We start from the raw sequence: 27951 nt of genomic DNA, 5'->3' as shown, positions 1-27951 counted from the left end.
AGTGGAAGGGTCTGTGTTCCCTACATTGACCTGGTCACTGATCTACCGGGCAAAGGGAAGAAGGACTAAATTGTACATGAGACCAGTGGCCAGCCTTCGTCAGATATTTGTGTGCACATGTAGGGCAATCAATGTGCATGATATCAAACTATCTGCTCTCACCCTATCAGAGGTATTTCCCTTTGTCCTATCTTCCCCACCTCCACCATCTCTGCAAATTTAAATTAGATGCTTTTCTCTCTGGTTCTCAACAGAGATCTGCAGAGACTTTAACTGTTATTATCTTCGCAGATGCTGCCTGACCTGAGAACAGCCTCAATGGACTGAATGGCCTCATTCTGCTCCTATGGCTTTCCATGTTATGCTACTTCCCTAAATCTTCCAAGTACCTGCAAACAAATCATTCCCAGTCCTGAAATACTACGGGCGAAGTTTTCAATGACACCGGTGGCTAAAGGAAGAAACCCTAGAATTCTGCAAAGAATTTCTTTCGCGAGAGAGTGGTGGATCTGTGGAATTCATTGCCACAGGCAGCTGTGGAGGCCAAGTCAATGAGTATATTTAAAGCGGAGGTTGATAGGTTCTTGATTAGTGAGGGTGTCAAAGATTACGGGGGAGAAGACAGTTGAATGCTGTTGTTGGGACAATAAAACAGCCATGATAGAATGGTGGAGCAGACTTGATGGGCTGAATGGCCTAATTTGTTCCTATGTCTTATGGTTTGATAGTCTAAAACATAAAGCAGTGATTGGCCAGCCTTCCCGATGCATTAGTGTGCATGTGTAAAGTAAGACGTGTGCATGTTATAAATCTATTTTATCTCACCCTGACAGTGATATTTCTCTATCCTAGCTACACCATCCTGCCTCTCAATTTCTCTGCGATTTCAATCTCTTTTTTTCTGATGTTTCAAGTTCTCGAGAAAGGGCTTCGAACTGAAACTTGACCTGTTTCATTTACCAGGACACAGCCAGATCAGCTGAGTATTTCCAACATACCTCACTCGAGGTTCTGTAGTATATTTTCTGAAATTTTCAATGATTGTGCAATAGACACATGAGATAGAGACCTTGAACATCATGTGCTGGAGAACATCACACAGGATTATCACAGCTCTTGTATTGATTCCAATAAAATTAGTGCCCATGTGAGGATTGAATTCACAACCTTCATATTATGAGACTGACAGGCTGCCTACTGCACTAACAAGACCTACAAAACACCTTTACCCAAGTGACAAATCAGGAGTTAATGTACAAATCATTAGTTTGCACTTTTCATTTCATTCTTGTCACACACGCTGTCATGGTTCCGTTTCGCTGTTCCCCTTTAACACTCCTTACTCCCTGATTATGCCCTAATTTCAGTCATTAGATTTCCAATTGCTGCTACAATTACAGTACGCCTGGTTTTCATCAGAGACTGTGAAATAAGTACAATGGCATCACTATCACAGGTTGCCAGTTTGTTGGTCTATTCTCTGTTCCCTTGTCTGATTTGAACCGTTAGTTCTAAGTTCAGCTCCAGTTTCAAGATAGTCCCTGTAAATCCCATCTCCTTGTCAAGATTCCTCTGGTTTGCTGTTCTACGTTCACGTCTACGCCAGCATCCCCAACTCAGTCGACGGGCTGGTGTCCTGCACTTGGGTTCTCCTCAGTCAATAGTCAACACACACAATATTCAATGCTTTAAAGAATTCTTGCCAATACCAACTCAGTCTGTAAAATCGTTCAAGTTCACTTGGAGGAGAAGCAAATGAGATCATCTTCTTTTCCAGGAAGTCTCCAGTACTGAGGTTCAAGTTACTCTCAGCCAGTTCCATTGGGTCCACAACTCATTCCTATGCCTCAACCCAGAGTCCTGAAACAGTTAGTCAATCAATGTGCATGTTATTAAACTATTTTGTCTCTCTTTGTCAGAGATATCTCCTTGTCCTATTCACCTTCTCTGCAACTTAAAATCAATTTCCTATCTCACTCTTCTAGTTCTTCAAGAAAGGTCTCCAACCTGAAGTTTTAACCAATTTCCTATGCACAAGACCTGCCTGATCTGCTGAGTGACTCCAGCATTTTCTGCTTTTATTTCAGATTTCAAATTTCCACAAGGTTTTGGTTTTGATTTTTGAAATGGACTTTAAATGGTATCCGAAACCCTCGAACATCAAGGCTTGGATTGGAGATCGTCACAGGGGATTTTCACAACTGTAGTATTGTCTCCCATAAAACTAGTGCCCCGTGTGAGGATTGAACTCACGACCTTCAGATTATGAGACTGACGCGCTGCCTGCTGCGCTAACGAGGCTCTGTGGGGATGATATCACTCAGATAATGAATCAGAAGTCAATGTACAAATCAGTTACTTAATTTATTTTCATTGTTCTTACAAGCTCAAAGCTTCAGCTAGAAGTCATGAGTATCACACAAAATGCTGGAGGAACTCAACAGGCCAGGCAGCATCTATGGAGAGGAATGAACAGTCAACATTTCTGGCGAAGACCCTTCATCAGCCCGTCAATCATTCACCTGCTCAATCCCCACATCTGGGAAGAGCTGCTTATTTCAAGGAACCTCAGAGATTCTGTAATTTTAACTGCCTTCGAACAAACCAACATCAGACTGCAGTAATTACAAAATAGTCTTCCTTCTCAGAATCAGAATCAGTGCAGTAGCCCCCTTCTCCATACCAGACGGTGATGCAGCCTGTCAGAACGCTCTCCAAGGCACATCACCGGCATGTGTTGTGACATTGGTTAACTTAGCAGCAGCAGTTCAATGCAATGCATGAATGATCATATAGAAAGAAAATAATAAATAAGTAAATTAATTACCATAAGTATATATGTATATTAAATAGATTAAAAATAGTGCAAAAACAGGAATAATATATATTTTAAAAAGTGAGGTAGTGTTCATGGGCTCAATGCCTATTTAGGAATCATATGACAGAGGGAAAGGAATTGTTCCTGAATTTCAGAGTGTGTCCCTTCAGGTTTCTGTATCTCTTTCCTGACAATGAGAAGAGGCCATGCCCTGGGTTATGGGGTCCTTATTAATGGACATCACCTTTCTGAGACACCACTCCTTGAAGATGTCTTGGCTACTACAGAGGCTAGTACCCCAGGTAGAGCTGATTAATTTTACAACTTACTGTAGCTTCTTTCAGTGCTGTGCAGTAGCCCCCTTCTCCATACCAGACAGTGATGCAGCCTATCAGAATGCTCTCCACGGTACATCTATAAAAGTTTTTGAATGTTTGTAGGTGACAAATCTAATCTGTTCAAACTCCTAATGAAATATGGCCGCTGTCTTGCCTTCCTTACAGCTACATTGATATGTTGGGACCAGGTTAGATCTTCAGAGATCCTGACAACCGGGGACTTGAAACTGCTCACTCTCTCCACTTCTGATCCCTCTATGAGGATTGGTATGTGTTCCTTCGTCTTACCCTTCCTGAAGTCCACAATCAGCTCTTTCATCTTACTGTCATTGAGTGCCAGGTTGTTGCTGCGGTACCATTCCACTAGTTGGCATTATCTCGATCCTGTACACCCTCTCGTCACCATCTGAGATTCTACCAACAATGGTTGTATCGTCAGCAAATTTATAGATGGTATTTGAGCTATGCCTAGCCATACAGTCATGGATATAGAGAGAGTAGAGCAGTGGGGTAAACACACACCCCTGAGGTGCTCCAGTGTTGATCATCAGCGAGGAGGATATGTTATCACCAACCTTCACAGACTGTGGCTTTTCGGTTAGGAAGTCAAGGATCCAATTACAGAGGGTGGTACAGAGGCCCAGGATCTGTAGCTTATCAATCAGGACAATGGGAATGATGGCGTTAAATGCTGAGCTACAGTCAACGAACAACAACCTGACGTAGGTATTTGCATCGTCCAGGTGATCTAAGGTCGTATGAAGAGCTACTGAGATTGCATCTGCCATAGACCTATTGTGGCGATAGGTAAATTACAATGGGTCCAGGTCCTTGCTGAGGCAGGAGTTCAGTCTAGTCATGACCAACCTTTCAAAGCATTTCATCACCGTAGATGTGAGTGCTACTGGGTGATAGTCATTAAGGGATAGTGATTCCCCAGGTCCTCCTGGGTTGCATCTTCCCAGGAGCTGAGAAACTGCTCCTGAATCACACTGTGGGTTCCTTCTACCCAGAAGCACAGCAGGCATAATTTTCATGGCAGAAAAACTCAGAAGGAAAATGTAGGGAGCAGCAAAAACCACAAGTCATAGCATTTCTACTACAGTGTTGTTATTAGCCTTCAGAATCCCAAAAGACCTTTGTGGTAGCAAGTGATCCTCAGTCCTTAAGAAGACAATGAACTCCACAGGAAAAAGAAGAAACTTCAGACCTCAGGATACTGATTGGTCTGTTTTCCCATTGTATTTACGTGTATATGTTATATAATCTGTGTGCATATGCTTTTCCGGGTTGTCTCTAGCACTGATGTTCTAGTGACTCTCAGCCAGCTCCATTGGGCCCACACCAGTGCCTGACACCAGAGTCATGAAACAATGCATCTACCAGGGAATGGGATTATTAGGCAGACAAAGTAAAAGGTTCAAGGGTGTGCTAAAGAAGTACAACCTCCCCACTTTCTCTTACGAATCTCTGGAGCATGTCCCCTCAAAAAAGAGAAGTATTCAAAATGCACTGAAAACCTCAAGGCCATCATCCAGAGTGTTTAGGGGCCATGTTGTAATGAGTGGTCCATCTCACAAGCTATCCATCTGTCCCATCAGTGGAAGGGTTTGTGTTTCCTACTTTGAGCATCAGTGACCCACCGGGCAAAGGGAAGAGGATCCAAAATGTAAATTAACTATCATCATGCCTTCACCAAGCACAGGATTGTACATTAGGTAATCAATTGCTTGATATTTGTTCTCACCCTATCGACGGTATTTCCCTTTGCCCTATCCTTCCCTCCCCCACCTTCTCCGCAGCTGTAAATTCACTTCTTTTCTTTCTTTTCTGGTTTTGAAGAAATGCTTCTGACCTGTTTTTCTTACCTCAGACACTACCTGATTTGTTAACTGCTTCTGGCATTTTCTCCTTTTATTTCAGATTTCCAGCAGCAACTGATTTTTTTCCCAACAAGGACAAGACTGGAGAATTAGACCATAATACCATAAGACATAGGAGCAGAACTAGGCCATTCAGCCCATCGAGTTTGCTCCACCGTTCCATCATGGCTGATCCCGGATCCCACTCAACTCCATACACCTGCCTTCTCACCATATCCTTTGATGCTCTGCCGATCGGAAAACAATCAACTTCTGCTTTACGTACACGCACGGACTTGGCCTCCACCACGGTCTGTGTCAGAGCATTCCACACATTTACTACTCTCTGGCTAAAAAAATTCCTCCTTACCTCTGTTCTATAGGGTCGCCCCTCAATTTTGAGGCTACGCCCTCCAGTTCTGGATACCCCCACCATAGGAGACATCCTCTCCACATCCACTCTATCTAGTCCTTTCAACATTTAGTGGCTTTCAATAAGATCCCTATGCATTCTTCTAAATTCCAGTGAGTACAGGCTCAAAGCTGCCAAATGCTCCTGATATGTTAACACTTTCATTCCTGGAAGCATCCTCATGAACCTCCTCTGGACTCTCTCTGATGACAACACATCCTTTCTGAGATATGGGGTACTCTGAAATAGGATGGAGAGGGATGATAAATAATCGATGGAATGGCGAAGCGGACTCAATGAGCTGAATGGCAGAGTGGTCTCATTCTGCTACCATGTCTTGTGGTCTAATTGATACAGCACGGGAAGTGATGTGTTGGAACCCATAGGGTAGAAAACGTCACAGAGGTGTTTCACAGCTCTTGTATTATCTCCCATAAAGCATGTGCCCCATGTGAGGATCGAACTCACGACCTTCAGATTATGAGACTGACGCGCTGCCTACTGCGCTAACGAGGCCTATGAGATACCATTACCCAGGTTACAAATCAGAAGTCAATGCACAAATCAACAGTTTGCACTTTTCATCTCATTCTGTCACACACAGACAATACCAAATGTTTAAAGAATTCTTACCAATAGCAATTCTGTCTACAAAATCCTTAGTATTTGTGAGGACAATCTAAATATCCCATCCTTTCTCAGGATGCCTCCAGTACTGAGATTCCAGTTTTACTCAGCCAGCTCCATTAAGTTCATGCTATTCCAATGTCTGGCTCCAGCGTCCTGAAACAGTGATACAATCAGGGGAGCGATAACACCAGGTAGACAAAAGAAAAGATGTGCTACAAGGTGTCAGGAGCAAATGCAACCTCCCCTCCTAGTGAATCTCTGGACCAAGTCCATCGAAGAAGAGAATGAGAATTCAGGATGCACTGCAAACCTGAAGACCTTCATCCAGAGGGTTTAGAGACCGTGTGTAAGTCCTGCAATGAGTGGTCCACCTCACAAGTTATCCACTTGTCCCATCAGTGGAAAGGCCTGTGTTCCCTACGTTGACCATCACTGATCTACCGGGCAACGGGAAAATGCTCCAAATTGTAAAGAAACCATTGGCCACCATCTGTCAGACATTTGTATGCACATGTTAGTCAATCAATGTGCATGATCTTAAACTATTATGTCTCTCTCTCTCTCTGTCAGAGATATTTCACTTGTCCTCTCCATCCCTTCCCACATTATCTGTAACTTTAATTTCTTTTCTCCCTTTTCTAGTTCTCAAGGAGGGTCTCCAACCTGAAGGTGTAACCATTTTCCTCTGCACATTAGCAGCCGACCAATCGATTCATTAGCAGGAGCAAATAAAAGTAAAGCAGAGTGGCCATTGTGTGAGTGGACCAGTGTAAGAGAGGGAACTTGAGGCTTTGGCTTAAGAGGCTTGGCGAGGAGGCACAGATAAGTAGCTGGTAAGGCTTTTGTAGTGGTTGAATAAAAAAGTCACTAGATTACAGGAGCTGGTGGACCCCACTGTGGTTCCTGGTGACCACATCTGACTGCTCGAGGAACTCAGGCTCAAAGTTGATGACCTGGAATCTGAGCTTCAAACACTGCGGCACATCAGGGTGGGGGAGAGTTACCTGGATTCTCTGTGTCAGGAGGTAGTCACACCCATTAGATTAGCTCCCTCAAATTCAGTCTGTGGTTGGGGACAAGAGGGTGTGACTGTGAGTGAGGCGGGTAGTGGGATCCAAGAGACAGTGCTGGAGGAGCCTCAGCCCTTGAGCTTGTCCAACAGGTCTGAGATTTTTGCTCCCTGTGTGGATGAGAGTCGGGGACTGTAGGAAGGATTAACAACATAACTGTGGCACTGTGGTTCAGGGAGCCATTCAAGAAGGGGGAAAGAAGAGAAATGTAGTGATAATTGGGGATAATATAGTCAGGGGAATAGACAGAGTTCTCTGTCATGAGGATAGAGCATCCTGAAAGCTGTGTTGCCTGACTGGTGGCCGGGTTAGGGACATCTTATCTGACCTGCAGAGGCATTTGCAGTAGGAGAGGAAAGATCCAGTTGTTGTGGCCCATGTGGGTACCAACAACATAGGTAGAACGAGGAAAGAGGTTCTGCTGAGGGAATTTGAGCAGCTAGGGACTAAGCTAAAAGCAGAACCAGAAAGATGGTAATCTCAGGATTACTACCTGAGCCACGTACAAATTGGCATAGGGACAAAAAGATTAGAGAGTTAAATGCATGGCTCAAGGATTGATGTGGGAGAAGTGGGTTTGAATTCATGGGAAATTGGCACCAGTATTGGGGAAGGAGGGAACTGTATCAATGGGACGGGCTCCACCTGAACCGTGATGGGACTTCAACTTGTACATAGATTGGGTGAATCAACTGGTCGAGGCAGTCTTGAGGAGGACTTAATAGAATGTGTCCATTATGGCTTTCTTGAACAGCATGTTCCTGAACCTACAAGGGAATGTGCTACCTTAGATCTGGACCTGAGCAATGAGACAGGTAAAATTAGTGATCTTGTAGTTAAGGATCCTCTTGGAAAGAGTGATCGCAGTATGATTGAGTTTCTCATACAAATGGAAAGAGCAATAGTTCAGTCTAAAACCAGTGTATTATGCCTAAACAATGGAGACTACAATGGGATGAGTGAGGATTTGGCTAGTGTAGACTGGGAACACAGGCTATATGCTAGGACATTTGAGGAGCAGTTGTTACGTACCCCGTAACTGGGTCACTTACCAGCAAAGATAGAGAGGTCTGTTGAAGTCTGATGGTACTATTTTCCACAGTATTTATTGGTAAAAATACACAAAAATAATATCAATGCAAACATACTGATAATATACGTTGTCAATACTAACTCTAAAAGTGCGGGTATAATAATAATCAATAAGAAATAAGCTCTATCGTTGTCTAGGGGATAATGTATTGTCCGATGGAAATATAAAAGTCATTCAGTTCATACAGGCTTCAGCCTTTGGTTGGAGAAAGACAGATTTTTAGAACTTGCCAGCTTTTCCTTTTTATGATGTCGATCCTTCGAAATTTCGTTGGTGGTGATCTCTTCTTTAGCTAAACCGTCTTCCGTGGTAAGGCCCCAATCCCGGCAACGGGAAAGGACACACGTGGGCCCTCCACCGGCTGTCGCTATTAAACGCTGTCACGGGATTTCTAGCGTTTCTCCTGGTGCGTCTAAAGGGGTTGTTCCCCAGACCCTCTTTTATCCTTACTCACGGGGTCTCAGATGTCAATCAGGTTGGGATGATGCAATCCCTCAACCAGCCCACTCTGGTCATTCCCTGAGGGCTTCAATGAATAGTACAGTACTCAATACACAATTCCGTCTCCAAGAGACAATGGCCGGTATCCGTGGCTTTGTCTCGCTGAGGGCAGGACACACATTCCAAACCCATGAGGATTCTCTCTCATTTCCTGGGTCCCCAGACCTGAATTAATAGCGACCTTGTGATTCTCAAAAAGGAGGGGGCTACTTTGTACCCTTCGGCCCCTCAGAGTTGTGGCACGTTCGTAACACAGTGTAAGACTTTCAAAGAGATTTTTCACAGTGCTCAACAAAAGTATTTTGCAGTTAAAAGCAAGGACAATAAGGGTGGGGAGAGCCAGCCTTGGGTAACTAAGGAAATAAAAGAAGGCATCGAACTAAAAGCTCATGCGTATGAAATTGCCAAAAGTAGTGGGAAACTGGAAGATTGGGAAAACTTTAAAAAGCAACAAGGAACCGCAAAACAAACAATAAAGAAAGGGAAGATAGATTATGAAAATGAACTAGCACAAAATATAAAAACAGATAGTAAAAGTTTTTATAATCATATAAAGCAGAAAAGGGTGGCTAAAGTGAATGTAGGTCCCTTGGAGGAGGAGAAGGGGGAATTGATATTGGGCAATGACGAAATGGCAAAGGCTTTGAATGACTATTTTGTGGTGGTCTTCACAGTGGAGGACACGTCTAACATGCCAAAGAGAGATGTTATGGATGCAATGGGAGGTGAAGACCTCAATACAATAACTATCACTAAAGAGATAGTGCTGAGCAAACTTGTGGGCCTGAAGATAGACAAGTTCCCTGGTCCTGATGGAATGCAACCCAGGGTACTGAAAGAAATGGCAGAAGTTATAGTCGAGGCTTTGGTAATAATTTACCAAAATTCTCTGGACTCCGGGCAGGTCCCAGTGGATTGGAAGACAGTGAATGTCATGCCACTGTTCAAAAAAGGATGTAGGCAAAAGGCAGGTAACTATAGGCCTGTTAGTTTAACATCTGTAGTTGGGAAAATGCTTGAAGCTATCATTAAAGAAGAAATAGTGAGGCATCTGGAAAGAAATGGATCAATCAGGTAGATGCAACATGGATTCAGCAAAGGCAGGTCCTGTTTGACAAACTTACTGGAGTTCTTTGAGGATATAATGAGCGCAGTAGATAGAGGGGAACAGATGGACATTATTGACTTGGATTTCCAGAAGGCATTCGATAAGGTGCCACATAAAAGACAATCCATAAGATAAGGATGCATAGAGTTGGAGGTGATGTATTAGCATGGATAGAGGATTGGTTAACTAATAGAAAGCAGAGATTTGGGATTCATGGGTGTTTCTCTAGTTGGCAATCAGTGGTGAGTGGTGTGCCACAGGGGTCAGTGCTGGGCCTGCAGCTGTTCATGATATACATTAACGATCTAGAAGAGGGGACCGAGTATAGTGTATCTAAGTTTTCTGATGAAACTAAATTGAGTGGAAACGCAAATTGTGCAGAAGATATGGAGAGTCTGCAGAGAAATAGAGATAGGTTAAGTGAGTGGGCAAGGGTCTCACAATGCTGGTAAATGCAAGGTTATCCACTTTGGAAGGAAAAATGAAAGAGCAGATTATTACTTAAATGGGAAAAAATTTGCAGCTTTCTGCTGTGCAGAGGGACTTGGGAATGCTTGTGTATGAATCACAAAAGGTTGGTTTGCAGGTGCAACAGGCTATCAAGAAGGCAAATGGGATGTAGGCCTTCATTGCTAGAAGGATTGAATTTAAGAGTAGTGAGGTTATGCTGTAACTGTACAGGAAACTGGTGAGGCCGCACCTGGAGTACTGAATGCAGTTCTGGTCTCCTTACTTGAGGAAGGAGAGACTGGCTTTGGAGGCAGTGCAGAGCAGGTTCACCAGGTTGATTCCCAAGATGAGGAGGTTAGACTATGAGGAGAGATTGAGTCACCTGGGACTGTACTCGCTGAAATTCAGAAGAATGAGAGGAGATCTTATAGAAACATAAAATTATGAAAGGGATAGATAAGATAGAGGCAGGAAAGTTGTTTCCACTGATAGGTGAGACGAGAACTAGGAGAGATAGCCTCAAGATTCGGTGGGGTAGATTTAAGACAGAGATGAGGAGGAACTGCTTTTTTGAGAGAGTGGTGAATCTGTGTTATTCTCTTCCCAATGAAGCAGTGGAGGCTACCTCAGTAAATATATTTAAGACGAGGTTGGATAGATTTTTACATAGTAGGGGAATTGAGGTTTATGGGGAAAGGCAGGTGGGTGGAAATGACCGGATCTTATTGAATGGTGGAGCAGGCTCGACGGGCTAGATGGCCTACTCTTGCTCCTGTTTCTTCTGTTCTTATGTTCTAAGAGCTGCCTAATCTGCTGAGTCACTCCAGCAATTTCCAAAGGGCGTGGGATTTTATTTTTGAAATGGACTTTTGATTAGATTTCAAACCCTCAAACATCGAGGCTTGGAGATCGTCACAGGGGATTTTCACAACTGTTGCATTGAAGGTTTCACCCTTTTCTTCTGCACAAGAGCTGCCTGGTCTGCTGAGTGACTCCAGTATTTTCTGCTTTTATTTCAGATTTCTAGTTTTCAACAGGGTTTTGGTTTTGATTTCTATTGAATGTGCAGTGGTCTTCTAGTGAAGTGTGAAACCCTCGAACATCAAGGCTTGGAGATCGTCACAGGGGATTTGCACAACTGTCGGTACAGTATTGTCTCCCATAAAACTAGTGCCCCGTGTGAGACTTGAACTCACGACCTTCAGATTATGAGACTGACGCGCTGCCTACTGCGCTAACGAGGCTCTGTGGGGATGATATCACTCAGATAATGAATCAGAAGTCAATGTACAAATCAGTTACTTAATTTATTTTCATTGTTCTCACAAGCTCAAAGCTTCAACCAGAACTCATGAAAAACGCACAAAAATCTGGAGGATCTCAGGCAGCATGTATGGAAAGGAATAAACAGTCGACATTTTGGGCCAAAACCCTTCATCAGCACCTCAATTGTTCATTTGCTCAGTCCCCACATCTGGGAAGAGGTGGTTATTTTAGAGGACCTCAGAGATGCTGTAATTTTTACTATCTTTGATTAAACAGACATCAGACCGCAGCTATTGCAGAACAATCTTCCTTCTACCAATTAAGGGAAAGGTCATTCCCTGGGTCCTCCTGGGCTGCCATTTCCTAGGAGATGAGAAGCTGCTCCTGAGTCACATTTGTGGGTTCTGTCTAGCCAGGGGAAGAGCATATCTGATTTTCACAGAACAAAACTTCTGAAGAAAATGCAAAACCCTGAGTCATAGCATTTCTATCACATTGTCATTATTAACCTTTAGAATCCCAAAAGACCTTTCAGCAGCAGGTGATCTTCAATCCTTTAGAAGACAGCGATCTTCACAGCAAAAGGCAAAAACTTTAAACCTCAAGATCATGGTTGGCCAGTCTTTCCATTGCATTTATGTGCACTAGTTAAGCAGTCTATGTGCAAGACAATTAACTATTTGGTCTCACCATATCAGAGATATTCCCTTTATCCTGTCCATTCCTCCTACACCTCTTCTGCATTTTAAAGTATTGTTTCTCCCTTTCCCAAGGGCCTCGAATTTGAACGGTTCTTTTTTTTTTCCACAGATGCTACCAGACCCTCTGTGTGTTTCCAACATTTTTCTCTTTTTATTTCAGATCTCCAATATCAGCAGATTCATAAAGCTAGTGCCCCGTGTGAGATTTGAACTCACGACCTTCAGATTATGAGACTGACTCGCTGCCTACTGCGCTAACGAGGCCTATGAGAGACCATTACCCAGGTTACAAATCAGAAGTCAATGTACAAATCAATATTTTGCACTTTTCACACACACAATATCCAATGCTTTAAAGAATTCTCCCAATACCAACTCAGTCTGTGAAATCCTCCGGATTCACTGGGAGGAGAAGCAACTGACGTCATATTCTTTTACAAGATGTCTCTAGTACTAAGGTTCTAGATGGTCTCAGCCAGTTCCATTGGGCACACCAATGCCTGACACCAATAAACTGAAAAAGAGAATCTACAGTACCATGGGAGGGGATCATAGAGAGACAAATTAAAAGGTTCAAGGGCGTGCTAAAGAAGTACAACCTCCCCCCTCCCAACTTTCTCTTGTGAATCTCTGGCTGATGTCGTCTCAAAAAAGAGAGAAACATTCAAAATGCACTGAAAACCTCGAGGCCATCATCCAGAGTGTTTTGAGGCCGTGTGAAACTGTTGTAATGAGTGGTCCATCTCACAGGTTATCCACCTGTCCCATCACTGGAAGGGTCTGTGTTCCCTACATTGACTATCACTGTTCTACCGGGCAATGGGAAAACACTCTAAATTGTTAAGAAACCATTGGCCAGCATCTGTCAGACATTTGTATGCAGATGTTAGTCAATCAACATGCATGATCTTAAACCATTTTCTCTCTCTCTCTCTCAGAGATGTTTCTCTTTGTTCTATCCATCCTTCCCTACCTTTTCTTCAACTTGAAATTAATTTCTTTTCTCCCATTTCTAGTTTTCAAGGAAGTTCTCCAACCTGAAGGTTTAACTGTTTTCCTCTGCACAAGAGCTGCCTGTTCTGATGAGTGATTCCAACACTTTCTGCTTTTGTTCCAAATGTCAAGATTCCAGAAGGTTTTGGCTTTGATTTTCATTGAGTGCACAGTGGACTTTAATGAGGTGTGAAACACACAAGACCATAAGACATAGGAGCAGAATTAGGCCATTCAGCCCATCGAGTCTGCTCTACCATTCCATCGTGGCTGATCCTGGATCCCAGTCAACACCATAGACCTGCCTTCTTGCCATATTCTTTGATACCCTGACCGATCAGAAAACCATCAACTGCTGCCTTAAATATACCCATGGAATTGGCCTTCACTGCGCTAGTGGAGACTATGCTACAGATTCACTACTCTCTGGCTAAAAAAATTACTCCTTACCTCTGTTATAAAAGGTTGCCTGTTAATTTTGAGGCTGTGCCCTCTAGTTCTGAATACCCCTACCATAGAAAACATCTTCTCCACATCCACCCTATCTAGCCTTTCCAATCAGAAAAGGCCCTCTTTATTCCCACTCACTGCCTCCTGGCTGCCTGCCATTCTTCTAACCATGTCAGTATCTTTCCTGTAATGTCATTGGATTTTATCATGTGCGGCAACTTATCAAATGCTTTCTAAAAGTCCAAGTAAATGGCATCCACTGCCTCTGCTTTGTCCACTCTGCTTGTTACTTCCTCGAGGAACTCGAACAGATTTGTCAGGCAAGATCTCCCTTTACAGAAAGGGAGTTGTTGAACATAGAGTTGCCAATTGTCTGAGATGTGTTTCATAGCTCTTGTATTGTCTCCCATAAAACTAGAGCCCTGTGTGAGGCTTGAACACTCGACTTTCAGATCATGAGACTGACATGCTGCCTACTGCACTAATGAGGTCCTATGGGATGATGTCATCTAGGTTACAAATTGGATGTAAGTATATGAATCAATAAATAGCACTTTTGATTTTTTTAAGTCTTATCACAAGTTCAAAGCTGAAGCACTTAAAATAATTATGGTCAGCAAAATTTTAGATCCTCCAGCACTTTGTGTGTGCGTTGTTGAAACGTAACTCCTGCCTTTATTTGTTCAGTAATGAAGAGCTTCAGTCACTAATCTGCAGCGTCACTCCCACATCTAGGAAGGAGAAGTGATCAGAGGAAACAGCGCTGACCTCCAATACACCCTTCTCAATCTTCCGTGGAGGGAAACGGGTGAAGGGTTTCAAAGTTCAAAAGTGAATTTATTATCAAAGTATATGTCACCATATACTACCCTTAAATTCATTTTCTTACGGGCATTCACAGTTGACACAGAGAAATACAACAGAATTAGTGAAAAACCACACACAAAGACTGACAGGCAACCAATGTGCAAACACAAAAAAATAAATAATATTGAGAATGAGTTGTAGAATTCTTGAAAGTGAGTCTCGATTCAAAACATTGACTATTTCCCTCCACAGATGCTTCCTGACCCGCTGAGTTCCTCCAGTAGATTGTCTGTTGCTCCTGATTGCAGCATCTGCAGTCTCTGTGTCTCCACTCTTAGTCTTTCTGTTTCCATTATTGTGTCTTAACCTTAGGAAAGCAGTTAATCTACAGAACTAATGGGAAATTTCTTTTCCCATGTAACTATACTCATGAAGCAAGGGCAGAGATGATGCTTAGTTTTCCATGTACTTCAAGACTGAGCCCCAATCCATCACTGGCACTTTCACTGAAAGATACAAGACGGTGAACTATGAAACATCTACGAATGGGGTAAAGGAAAGGCTTCAAAGGTAACTTCAAAATCAGCCTGAAGAAAGTCAACGTGACATTTAAAAACTGGGAAGGCATAGATAGACTCAATAGATAGACCTGGAGGTAATCTGTTCAGGAGGGAGTTGTTCTAAATGAAAATGATTCCTGCTATGCCACATTGAAGAAGGAGAGATGGCAAAAACAAAAGACCCAGCCACTAACCATAGCCAACAGTTACTCCTGCCCACATTGCACCAGAACGTGTGTGTAAAGCCCTGGGAAAGGTTTCACTGCTAATGTAATGGTCTCTCTGCAGCAGCAGTGTTTGGGTTACGACTAGAGATAACGGGAGCTTTGGAATGTGGGCCCGCCAATGAGGGGTATTTTTCCTTTCTTGTGTGCCCGAGAGTGAGGTATTCGTGGGCTCTTGTCTGGCGGAAGATGGAGAGAGAAGATGCCAGAACAGAGAGGCCATAGACTGCAGGACAGAGTGGACTTGGAACGGGGCCGGGAGTCGACGACGCTCCGGGGAAAGTGATGGAAGACTGACGGACGGGAAACTGTGAGCGCCAACGTGTGCATTAGACTGTTTAATTAAAATGGGCCCTTTTCCTTTTGTTTTCTTTACTAACCCTCTAGTCAAATTAAGAATTATAAAGCTAAATCATTTAATTGCATTTTGTGTACTGTTTGTCATTTTGTGGTACTGATTTGTAACAGGGGAACACATCACACAGCATCCACATAAACAAGAGGTTTTGCACCTCAATCTCACACATTTGGTGGGCCAGAGACTGTCTTCCCTAGACTAATGCCACCGGCCGAACCTGAGGGTTACATGTGGATCTCAGATCAGCCGCTTGATGACCCACTGATAGACAATTCCATCATACTCAACTCGAGTGATCATGGTACTACTACTATGGAGTTTTGCTCAACGCCCACAAGACACAGGTACTCCACCTACTTGTTCTTGCTGCTCTAAACTGTCCGACAAAAATAAAGGTTCCCCGGAAAACCTTTAACATGTGGTTGACGGCTCGGGAAGGCAGACTTTGAAGATGACCTTCAACATTGCTTTCAATGGGCAGCATCCCATCTTTGGTCAATTGTGTTTAAAGGATATGTGAGGACTTGGTTTACGGTGTAGAGTCACTTTTCTTTCTGTAACGTTTCTCCTTGTTCATTCGTTGTTCTTGTAACGTTTAGTAAAACCACCCAGTTTTATGTCTTATTCTTGACTTCCGAAGAACCTCTGGAAAAAATTGTCACCAGATCCAACAGAGATATGTGTCCTCAAACCTGGCACAAGCGCATGACCCCCTAACCATACAGTACTTCCACCTCTATTTTCTGAGGTGTGGACTCCCTACAGCTGACATGGGACAATACCACAGAAAATCATCCAAATTCAGTGTAAGTTCAAATTATAATTATGGACAATCTGGCACACCCTCTCCATGACCTACTGAATAAACAGCGGAGCATCCTTTTGAACAGGCGCATTCAGCTCCGCTGTCACAAGGGTCATTACAGAAAATCCTGCCAAAGGCAATAAGCATATACAACAGGAGAACACACATCATAGTACAATAGTCTCTGTTTTATTATTTCATACATTATTATTGCACATTATTATTGTGTATATTATTATTATTCTGTACTTCATTATTAGTTAAGTCTGCACACTGATAAGTGTGTTTTTAAATGTTGCTGCTGTAACAAAAGAATTTGCCACCTGGGGTCAATAAAGTGCTTATTATCATCATCATTATTATTATTATTATACACCCCTGAGATTCATTTCCTTGTGGGCATACTCAACAAATCTGTAGAGAAGTAACTATAACAGCATAAATGAAAGACCACCCAACTCGGGTGTTCGACAACAAACTGTGCAAATGCAAAAAGAAGAAACAATATTAATAAATAAGCAAAAATACCGAGAACATGAGATGAAGAGTCCTTGAAAGGATGAGCAAGATAATGTCAAGTCCTTTCCCAGGACAATAGAATTGAGTCTCTAATTACACTCAGCCATCTCCATTACCCTGCTATGTTCTTGCACCTTATTATCTGCCTGCACTGCACTTTCTCTGCAGCTGTTACACTTTACTCTGCATTGTTATTGCTTTACCTTGTATTTCTATGCACTGTTATGCCCGCAGCCCCCTCCTTTGTGAGAATCGCAAGGGCACTAGTGGGTTGGGTCAGTGGACCCAGGAAATGGGAGAGAGACGTGTCGAATGCCTCGTTCCCCGGCGATGCAAAATAACACGACATTGGCCATTGTCTCTTGGAGACACATTTGTGGATTGGGGACTGTGCTACGTGCAAGCCCTCGGGCAAAGTGGGCTGGTTGAGAGAGAGATTGCATCACCCCCAACCTGATTGACATCTACTACCCTGCGAGTCAAGATAGAAGAGGGGCTGTAGAGACGGCCCCTCAGACGCACCAGAAGAAACACTAGCGATCCCGTAATAGCGGGAAGCCATTTGAAGGAAGCCACGTGCATTCGGTTCCCTTGCCTGGGAGCCGGTGGCTGGTACCACGGACAACGATTTTTGAACTAACAACGGGGAACCAACTCCCCCGGCTCAACGGATCGGCCTCATAAAAGACACGGGCAAGTTTAAGACTGTCTCTCTCTACAACCCAAAAGAGCTGCATCTTTAATGACAATTGACTTTTATTTCTTCATCGGACAATACAGTAACCCCTAGACAAACGATAGAGTTATTTCTTATTGATGATTATGATTATATCCATGCTTTTAGATTGAGTATTGACGACATATATTATCTGAATGTTTGTATTAATCTTATTTTTGTGCCCCTTTATAAATAAAGACTTTTAAAAATAGTACCATCAGACTTCAACGGACCTCTCTATCTTTGCTGGTAAGTGACCCAGTTACGGGGTACGTAACAGCACTATGTAACGATTTTATCTGTATGAACAGTGTGCAAGAACAAACTTTTTCACAGTACCTCCACAGAGTGGGAATAATAAACCAATTCCAATCCCACTGGGCAGGGTGGATCTTTCCTAAACCTGACACTGGCACAGATATTCTCTTGTGTGTGTTCTGCTCTGGGAACTGATTGCCAGACTCATAAAGGTATATTTTGAGATGTCTATTCAAACATACGCTGCACGAATCCTTGAAGATTTGAAATACCTCCAGCTTTTCCTTGGAATTTCCGCTCCATGGCACAGAGACTAGTTAGCGCAATGGGCAGTGCGTCGGTTTCCTGATCTGAAGGTCGTGAGTTCGACCTTCACACGGGGCACCAGTTTTATGGAAGACTCCACAAGAGCTTGGACATTGTCGAACACTTAAAGTTCAGGGGTTTTATCTTCTGTCCAACGTCGACTGCGGAATCATTTAAAAAAAATTAAAACCTCGAACCTAGAAATGCTAGAATTGAATTAGCGTACTGCGGCATTTAGTGTAACACAATCACAGCGCCAGCGACCCAACTTCAGTTCTGCCGCTGTCTGTAAGGGCTTTGTACGTTCTTCCCACGACTGCGTGAGCTTCCTCCAGGTGCTGCGCTTTCCTCCTACGTTCTAAAGACGTAGTAAGCTCACGGATGGCAGAAAAACTGAGGGCTAAGCGGGAAGAAACGGTTAGATTGATCTTAGGATAGGTTAAAAGGTTAGCGCAACCTCATGAGCCAAAGAACTGTGTTCTGTGGTGTAATTGGGCAATGCAGGCTCATTGGGACAAAGGGCCCTGTTACAGTGCTGTGTATCTAAATGTTTTTTGAAGTCCCATCGAAGTGGAGAAGGACCATTGAGAACATTAATGTGAACTCAGGGCCCTACATGCAGAGTGTACTTGGCCTCAGTGTAAGCCGGGGGAAAGAGCAGGCCGCTTGGCAAACTATCCATCTACCCTATTGGTGGAAAGGACTGTGGCTCCCACATTAGCCTTCTTAGTCACCTCAGAACCCTCAAAAGAGGTGTGGAAGCAACTAATGGTTAACCTCAAAGCAGCACAGCACGAGGAGAAGACACAGACCAATATGACAGTAGAAAGTAAGGGTTCGGCTGTAACCCTTTTACCTTTTCCTTTGCCCAATCTCAGCCCCACCACATACACTTGAAGTTCAAAGTACAGTCATTATCAAAGTTTGTGTGTGTCACCATATCCTACCCTGGGATTCATTTTCTTGCGGGTGTTCACAGTAAAACAAAGAAATACAATAGAATCAATGATAAACTACACACAAAGATAAAGAATGAATGTGCAGAAGAAGATAAACAGTGTAAATATAATAAATAGATAAACAGATAAATAAATAAATAATAACTGAGAATGTGAGTTGTAGAGTCCTTGAAAGTGAGTCCATAGGGTGTGGAATCGGTTCAGTGTTGAGGTGAGTGAAGTTATCCATGCTGGTTCAGGAGCCTGAAGGTTGAAGGGTAACAACTGTTCCTAAAGCTAGTGGTGTGGGTAAAGAGCTGTTCTTAACAAAAGATCCCACTATATTTCAGCTAACAAGACAAAGGTTGATCCCTAGCCAAATATTAAGTAAGCATCAAAGGATTAGAAATAGAACTTAACAATATCGATAGAGAAATGGCAAAAAATGTCCCATTAATCCATTGTATAGGATCTTCTCAAAGTACTGGTGTCTATATGCCTGCTCAATGAGGCACATGGACAATATCTGGGCACGAGTGATTCTGCAGATGCTGGAAATCCAGGAAAAAAACAGAAAAGGCTGGAGGAACTCAGCAGGTCAGGCAGGATCTGTGGAAAGGAATAAAGAGTCGACGTTTCAGGTTGAAACTTAATCAAGACTGGAAAAGAAGAGAGAAGTAGCCAGAATAAGAAGGTTGGGGGGGGGGGGGGGAGGGAGAGAAGTATGAGCAGCCAGGTGAGGAAGGTATGTGGATGAAGGATGGGGATGAAGTGAGAAGCCGGGAGGTGACAGGTGGAAGAGGTAAAAGGCTGAAGAAGAAGGAATCTGATAGGAGAGAAGAGTGGACCATGGGTGAAGGGGAAGGAGAAGGGAATGGGAGAGAGGTAATTGACAGGTGAGGAGAAAATGTAAGTGGAGAGTAAGAATGGGGAATGGAAGAAGCGAGAAGGGGGAGTGGGATTGATATCCATGCCATCTGGCTGGAGGCTACTCTGACAAAATATGAGATGTTGCTCCCCAACCCAAGAGCAGCCTCATCATGGCAGTAGAGGAAGCCATGGACCAACATGTCTCCAGAGTTTATAGAGAGTGGCGTGAAAAGCAGCTCACCCCAACACATTTCAAATTATTGTCAGTGACTTCAACCGGGCCTGTCTGAAGAAACCCCCGCCCAATTATCATATAAGCTGTACACCACAGGTCCCAACACATTAGATCACTGCTACATCATGATATGGAATGCCTATCATTCCTTTCCTGGACTACCACAACAGATGCCATCTCATTGGTTCTTCACACAACACTGGAACATCAGGACAGCAAAGAAGCATACATCAGGATGCTCTTTATCAATTATAGCTCAGCATTCTCATACAATCATCCCCTCAAAACTAATCAGTCAAGTCCAAGAGCTGGGTCTCAATACTCCTTGTGCAATTGGATCCTGGATTCTCTCAGTTGCAGACAGCAGTCAGTCCGAATCAGCAAAAACATCTCCTCCAAATTCTTCATCAGCACAGGTGCACCTGTGTGCTTAGTCCCTGCTCTACTTGCGTTACACCTATGACTGTGTGACTAAGTATAGATCCAACGCAATATACAAGTTTGCTGATGACACCACTGTTGTGAGCTGTATCGAAAGTGGTGATGAACAACCTGCAACTCAACGTCAGGGTAAGATGAAGGAGCTGATTTTGGACTTCCAGAAGGTTAAGATGAAGAAACACATACCAATCCTCATAGAGGGATCAGAAATGGAGAGAGTGAGCAGTTTCAAATACCTGGGTGTCAAGATCTCTGAGGATCTAACTGGGTGCCAACATATCGACGTAGTTATAAAGAAGGCAAGACAGCGGCTATACTTCATTAGGAGTTTTAAGAGATTTGGTTTGTCAACAAATACACTCAAAAGCTTCTACAGACATACTGTGGAGAGCATTCTGACAGGCTGCATCACTGTCTGGTATGGAGGGACTACTGCACAGGACCAAAAGAAGCTGCAGAGGGTTGTAAATTCAGTCAGCTCCATCTTGGGTACTAGCCTACAAAGTACCCAGGACATCTTAAAGGAGTGGTGTCTCAAAAAGGCAGCATCCATTATTAAGGACCTCCAGCACCCAGGCCATGCCCTTTTCTCAATGTTGCCATCAGTGAGGAGGTACAGTACAAAAACCTGAAGGCACACATTCAGCGATTTAGGAACAGCTTCTTCCCCTCTGCCATCCGATTCCTAGATGGACATTGAACCTTTGGACACTACCTCACTTTTTTAATTAAATAGTATTTCTGGGTTTTTTTGCACAATTTTAAATTTATTCAATATTTGTATACTGTAATTTATTTATTTATTGTTACTGTATTTTGGGTTTTTTCTTCTATATTATGTATTGCATTGTACTGCTGCTGTTACGTTTACAAATTTCACATCACATGCCGGTGATAATAAACCTGATTCTGATTCTAATTCTGAATCAGAATACAGGAGGGAGATTGCAAATTTGCCTGAGTGGTGTCCGAACAACAACCTCTCACTCAATGTCAACAAGACCGAGGAACTCATTGTGGACTTCAGGAGAAGGGAACCAGAGGTCCATGAGCTAGTATTCATCAGAAGGTCAGAGGTGGAGAGGATCAGTAACTTTAAATTTCTGGGGGTCACTATCTCAGAGGACCTGTCCTGGACCCATCATATAACTGTAATTGCAAAGAAATCACAACAGCGCCTCTACGTCCTTAGGAGTCTGCGAAGATTCAGCATAACATCAAAAACCTTGAAAAACTTCTGTAGATGTGTGGCGGAAAGTGCATTAATGGCCGCATTAACTGGGAACATCAATGCCTTTGAATGTAAAATCCTGCACAAGGTAGTGGATTTGGCCCAGTACATCACAGCCATTGAACACACCTACATGAAACGTTGTTACAGGAGAGCAAAGCTCCTCAAAGATCATCAGCGATCCTCACCATCCAGGCCAGGCTCTTTTCTCACTCCTGCCATCAGGTAGAAGGTACAGGAGCCTCAGGATTCACTCCACCATGTTCAAGAACAGTTACTACCCCTCAACCATCAGGTCTTTGAACAAAAGAGGATAACCATACTCATCTATTGAGATATTCCCATAACCAGTGATCTCACTTTAAGGATTCTTTATCTTGTTATTTCATGCTCACATTATTTATTGCTATTTATTTATATTTGCATTTGCACAGTTTGTTGTCTTCTATGCTCGTGCTCCTGCTTACAGTTACTATTCTATACATTTGCTGAGTATGCTCACAGGGGGAACAAAATCTCGGGGAACTTTGATCTTTGAAAAAACATCCAGTGAGCAGCAGTTCCGTGGGCAAAAACACCTTGTTAATGAGAGGAGCGGCCAGACCGGTTCAGGCTGACAGGAAGGCGACAGTAACTCAAATAGCCATGTGTTACAACTGCGGTGTGCAGAAGAGCATCTCTGAATGCACAACACATCAAACCTTGAAGTGAATGGGCTACAGCATCAGAAGACTACGATCGTACACTCACTGGCCACTTTATTCAGTACAGGGGGTTACTAACAAAGTCGCCACTGAGTGTATACTTCCTTTGTGTTCCGTTGTCAGGCTCCCATGCTTCAGAGGCAGAATCAAGTTTATTATCAGTGGCGTGTAATTCATGAAACTGGTTGTTTTGTGGCAGTAGTACAGTGCAAGGTCAGCAGGTTAGGTGTTAGTGTTCATAGACTGTTCAGAACTGTGATGTGGAGGGGATGAAGCTGTTGCTAAAATATCTGTTTATTTAGTAACAGTGTGCGGGACAGGCCCTTCTGACCATTCAAGCTGCACTGCTCAACAACCCATCTATTTAACCCTAGTCTCATCGCATGACAATTTACAATGACCTACTTTGGACTGTGGGAGGGCACCAGTGCACTCGGAGGAAATCCATATCCACACAGGAAGAACATTCAAACTTTCCTTAAAGAGGATGCCGGAATTGGACCCTGAACTCTGACGCCCCAAGCTGTGACAACGTTGCGCTAACTGTTACACTACCATGGTTGAGGGTGTATCTTCAGGCTCCTGTACCTCCTTGCTCATGGTAGTGTGGAATGGAGGACATATCCTGGATGGCGAGTGTCCTTCATGATGCCTCTGGAAGATGTGCTCGAGGGTAGAGAGGGATGGAGCTGACAGTAACTACAGACCGCTATGATGTAATACAGACGATTCTATTGCAACCAGCTCCATATCAAAGGGACATCCCTTTAGAATGGAGTTGAGGAGGAATTCCTAAATCCAGCGGATGGTGAATCTGTGGAATTTGCTGCCACAGAGGGCAGTTGAGTATATTCAAAGCAGAGACTGATAGGTTCTTGTTTGGCAAGGGGTGCGGGTCGTTAAGGGTTACAGGGAAGAAAAAAACTCAGCCATTGAGCAGACTCAATGGGCCAATTAGCCTAATTCTGCTCCTATATCATATGGTCATATCCCAAAGACTGGTGGGTTGATGGCTTAAATGGCCACTAAACCTCCTCCCCAATGGCAGTAATGAAAAGAGGACATGTCTCAGGTGGTGAAGGTCCTTAATGATGGATGCTGCCTTATTGACTCAGTGACGGGCAGGGTTTTGATTGTGATGGAATTGGCTTAGTCTATAACTCTCTGCAGTATCTCATGATCCTATATATTGGAGGCTGTATGCCAGAATGTGATGCAACACTCCATGGTACATTTATGGTCATTTGTAAGAGTCTTTGGTGACATACCAAATCTGCCCAAACCCCTAATGAAGTATAATGTCTAGCATAACATCTCCTCCTCACTGATAATCAGCACTGCTCTACTCTCTCTGTGCCCATATGGCTAGGCATAACTCAAATATCATCAATAAATTTGCCAATGACTCAACTATTGTTGGCAGAATTTTGGATGGTGATAAGGAGGCGTACAGGAATGAGACAGATCAGTTGATTGGGATGGGTCACAGCAACAACCTTGTACTCAGTGTCAGAAAGACCAACGAATTGATTGTGGACTTCAGTAAAAGTAGGATGAGGGAATACGCACCAGTCCTCATCAAGGGATCAGAAGTGAGAGAGTGAGAAGTTTCAAGTTTTTGGCTGTCAATATTTCTGAGGGTCAATCCTAGGACCAACATATTGATCCAATTATCAAGAAGGCATGACAGCGGCCATATTTCCTCAGGAGTTTGAGGAGATTTGGTGTGCTATCAAAGACACTCACAGATTTCTACAGATGTCCCATGGTGAAGGTTCTAACTGGCTGCATCACCATCTCAAATGGAAGAGCCACAGCACAGGATCAGAAAAAGCTGCAGGAAGTTGCAAACTCAGCAGCTCCATCATGGGCACTAGCCTCCCCAGCATCAAAGACACCTTCAAAAGACAATGCCCCAAAAAGGGGCATCCATCATTAAGGACCACCATCATTTAGAACATGCCCTCTTCTCATTGCTATCATCAAGGAGGAGGTACAGGAGCCTGAACACACACACACAATGTTTCAGGAACAGCTTCTTCCCCTCTGCAATCAGATTTCTGAATGGACGTTGAACCCATGAAAACTACCTCAGTATTTATTTTTCCAACCTGGTTCTGATTCTGATTACATCAATGTAATGAGCCCAGGATAGATCCTTTGTTGTGTTGACGCCCAGGAACTTGCAAGCTGCTGACCCCTCAGTAAGAGCAGGTGTATTCCCAACTTCCCCTACCTGAGGTCCACAGTCAAATCCTTGGCCTCACTGACATTGAGTGCAAGGTTGTTGCTGTGACAATAGCACTCAAGCAGGTGATGTCTCTCACTCCGGTACGCCTCCTCATCACCTGACAACAATAGTTGTATCATCAATGAATTTATAGTTGCTTTTCATCTGTGCCTGGTGTAGAGTGTAGAGAGAGTAGAGCAATGGGCTAAGCATGCATACTTGAGGTGCACCTGTGTCGATTGTCAGTGAGGAAGTGATGAGCAAAGAAATATTTATCTAAGAATAGCCCAGCCCTGCCGAAGGATCTTGGCCCAAAACATCAACTGTTTACTTTTTTCCATAGATGCTGCCTGGCCTGCTGAGTTCTTCCAGCATTTTGTGTCTGTTGCTTGGATTTCCAGCATCTGCAGATTTTCTCTTGTTTCCGGTCTAAGAGTTGTCCATTTTATATTTATTTTCCTTTATCCCGAGGGCATGAACTCCCTGGCAGGGGTTCTCAAGGGGCACCTTGTTCGCAGACTTCTCATTCCGCACAGCATGATCCTGTTTATCAGCTACACAACTGGAGGTACAGCTCTGTAACAGGCCCTTCAGCCCATCGAGCTCATGCCACCCAATTAGACCCATGTAAACTACTAATGCATAAGTATTTGGAGGGATCTGGAGCAGCCGGAGGAAAGCCACATGGTCACAGGGAGAATGTACAAACTCCTTACAGATAGTGGCAGGAATTGAACCCGGTCACAGGCTCTGTAATTGCGTCATGCTAACTGCTACGCAATCATGCCAATGGAAGATACAAAATATTCTCGTGCTCCATTATACCTAATTCAGTTTAGTGCTAATATGATTCAAAATTTCAGACAGAGTTAGAGGTGAAGCAGAATATAAATGAAGCTTGGTGCAGAAATATGAAGTTAACTTAAAAGCCACCGGTATATCTCACCTCAATTCTTCAACATAATGCATCAGGCTCTTCCAAGGTCACTAGTAAGCTCATCAATCTCAAGTAAATGATCATTAAAAATCTGGAGGTGCCAAACATCTGCCATAAAAAAGGAAAGTGCTCTCAACACTCCTATCTACATATAGAGCATTCTCTGTTTTATTGTGCGATCTACCGGAGCACACTATGACTTGGTGCAAGTGGTTTGCCACCGGGCTCTGTTATTTAGTGGGATGAAGCAAACAGATCAATGAACATAGCTTTTAAACCATGGTCTCTACGGTGAGTGCTGATGTCATTCTACTGCGAGCAAAATTTAATCTAGGAAGTACATTACTGTGCAAAAGCACATTATGGTAGTTAGGGTGTCTAAGACTTGAGCACAGTACTGTAGTAATTTTATATATTGCATTGTACTGCTACCACAGAAAAAAACAATTTCATGATGCACGTGAGTGATGATAAACCTGATTCTGATATGGATCTCTGTTGTGGACTGAGAGTGGGAAGGAGGCAGGATGGGAAGGGGAATCGGGGTTGGGAAAAGGAAAAGGGAGGGGGGAGGGAATGGGAAGTACTAGAGAGATATTCTGTAATGATCGATAAACCAAGTGTTCGGAATCACATGACCTCACCTGGTGTCTCAGGGCTGCGTGTGTCTGCACCCGCACCACCATCTGCCCCCGGGTACTCCCTCTCTGCCACCTGTCCCACACCCCTCCCACGGCACTTCACCCTCACCATTCTCAACAGCCTTTGCTCCTGCCAGACTTACCAATTTGCTCTCCACTCCACATTGATAAATATAGCACTGTGTAAAAGTCTTAGGCCCCCTAACCATATAGGTATATGCGCCTTAAAACTTTTGCACAGTACTGTACTTTAAAGCTCTTTGAAATAACAAGATGCAATATTAAGTCAAGTCAAGACAAGTAAAAGTTTATTGTCATCTGACTGTACATACGTACAACCAAACGAGACAATGTTCCTCCAGACCAAACGGTGCACCCACAAAACATATATCACACACAGCACGTAAAACAAAATATTACCACAAGTAGGTTAACAAAATATAATTCAGAATGCACGTGAAGTATGTAGTACAGGTAAACAGTAAACAGCTCGCTGTCCTGGGGATGAGACCTCAGTGGTGGCAGGGTATTCACTTGTCTCACAGCCTGAGGGAAGAAGCTGTTACCAGGCTGGTAGTTCGAGTCCTGATGCTCCTGTACCTCCTTCCCGATGGTAGTGAGTCAAAGAGGTAGTGGGATGTTTGAACGGGATCCTCCACGATGCTCCAGGCTCTTTGTATACAACACTCCCAGTAAATGTCAACAATCAAGATATTAAATGTGAAATTCAAAACATTAAATACGTCGTGCATCACACATATTATTTTGTTTTATATTTTTTGTTGTAAGATGTTTCTTTTCTCTCTCACCTTTCATATTATTTTTAGCTGATAATTGATCGTATATTATGTTGTTTTAGCAGTGTGTATAAGTAGTCACCCAATTCACATTATTTGTCTATAATTAACCAGCCCATTCCCAGACATTCCACTCCTGGTGTTGCTCTACCAGTGACCAATCCATTACAATAGTGTGTCATATCTACCCACACCCATTCTACAGTATATATACTTTAGATGCAACATGGCACTGGTGAACCACAGCGATGTTCTGCAGGCCACGTACAACACCCTGAGCCAATAGGCTGGCCCTGGACTAAATTCCACTTGGCATTATTTACTTATTATTATTTAATTATTTATGGTTTTATATTGCTATAGTTCTACACTATTCTTGGTTGGTGCGGCTGTAACGAAACCCAATTTCCCTCGGGATCAATAAAGTATGTCTGTCTGTCTGTACTAAATGAATCTCAGGGTTGTATATGATGACACACTGTATATGTGCTTCGATGATGAATTTACTTTGAACATTCCAACTCCCACTGCAGTCCAACAGGAGTTTGTTCGTTCTCCCCGTGACCGCTTCAGTTTCCTCCCACAGACCAAAGACGTACCGTAATTGGTCATTGTAAATTGTCCCGTGATTAGGCTAAGATTAAATCGGGGATTGCTGAGTGGCTTGGCTCGGAGGGTTG

At 43.3% G+C, this 27951-nt stretch overlaps 4 non-coding genes across 4 annotated transcripts; all 4 read right to left on the bottom strand.

The window, feature by feature from the left end:
• Positions 1–2228: 2228 nt before the first annotated feature.
• On the bottom strand, positions 2229–2301 carry trnam-cau (transfer RNA methionine (anticodon CAU)). Its single transcript has one exon. It is a non-coding gene; the product is annotated as a tRNA-Met (tRNA).
• A 3572-nt stretch (positions 2302–5873) lies between these two features.
• trnam-cau (transfer RNA methionine (anticodon CAU)) lies at positions 5874–5946 on the bottom strand. The gene has a single exon. It is a non-coding gene; the product is annotated as a tRNA-Met (tRNA).
• A 5507-nt stretch (positions 5947–11453) lies between these two features.
• trnam-cau (transfer RNA methionine (anticodon CAU)) lies at positions 11454–11526 on the bottom strand. Its single transcript has one exon. It is a non-coding gene; the product is annotated as a tRNA-Met (tRNA).
• A 914-nt stretch (positions 11527–12440) lies between these two features.
• Positions 12441–12513, bottom strand: trnam-cau (transfer RNA methionine (anticodon CAU)). Its single transcript has one exon. It is a non-coding gene; the product is annotated as a tRNA-Met (tRNA).
• Between the last annotated feature and the right edge of the window lie 15438 nt (positions 12514–27951).

Source organism: Hemitrygon akajei, chromosome 11 (assembly GCF_048418815.1).
Source record: "Hemitrygon akajei chromosome 11, sHemAka1.3, whole genome shotgun sequence".
NCBI classification, from domain to species: domain Eukaryota; kingdom Metazoa; phylum Chordata; class Chondrichthyes; order Myliobatiformes; family Dasyatidae; genus Hemitrygon; species Hemitrygon akajei.
This window is presented reverse-complemented; position numbering and strand designations above follow the sequence as displayed.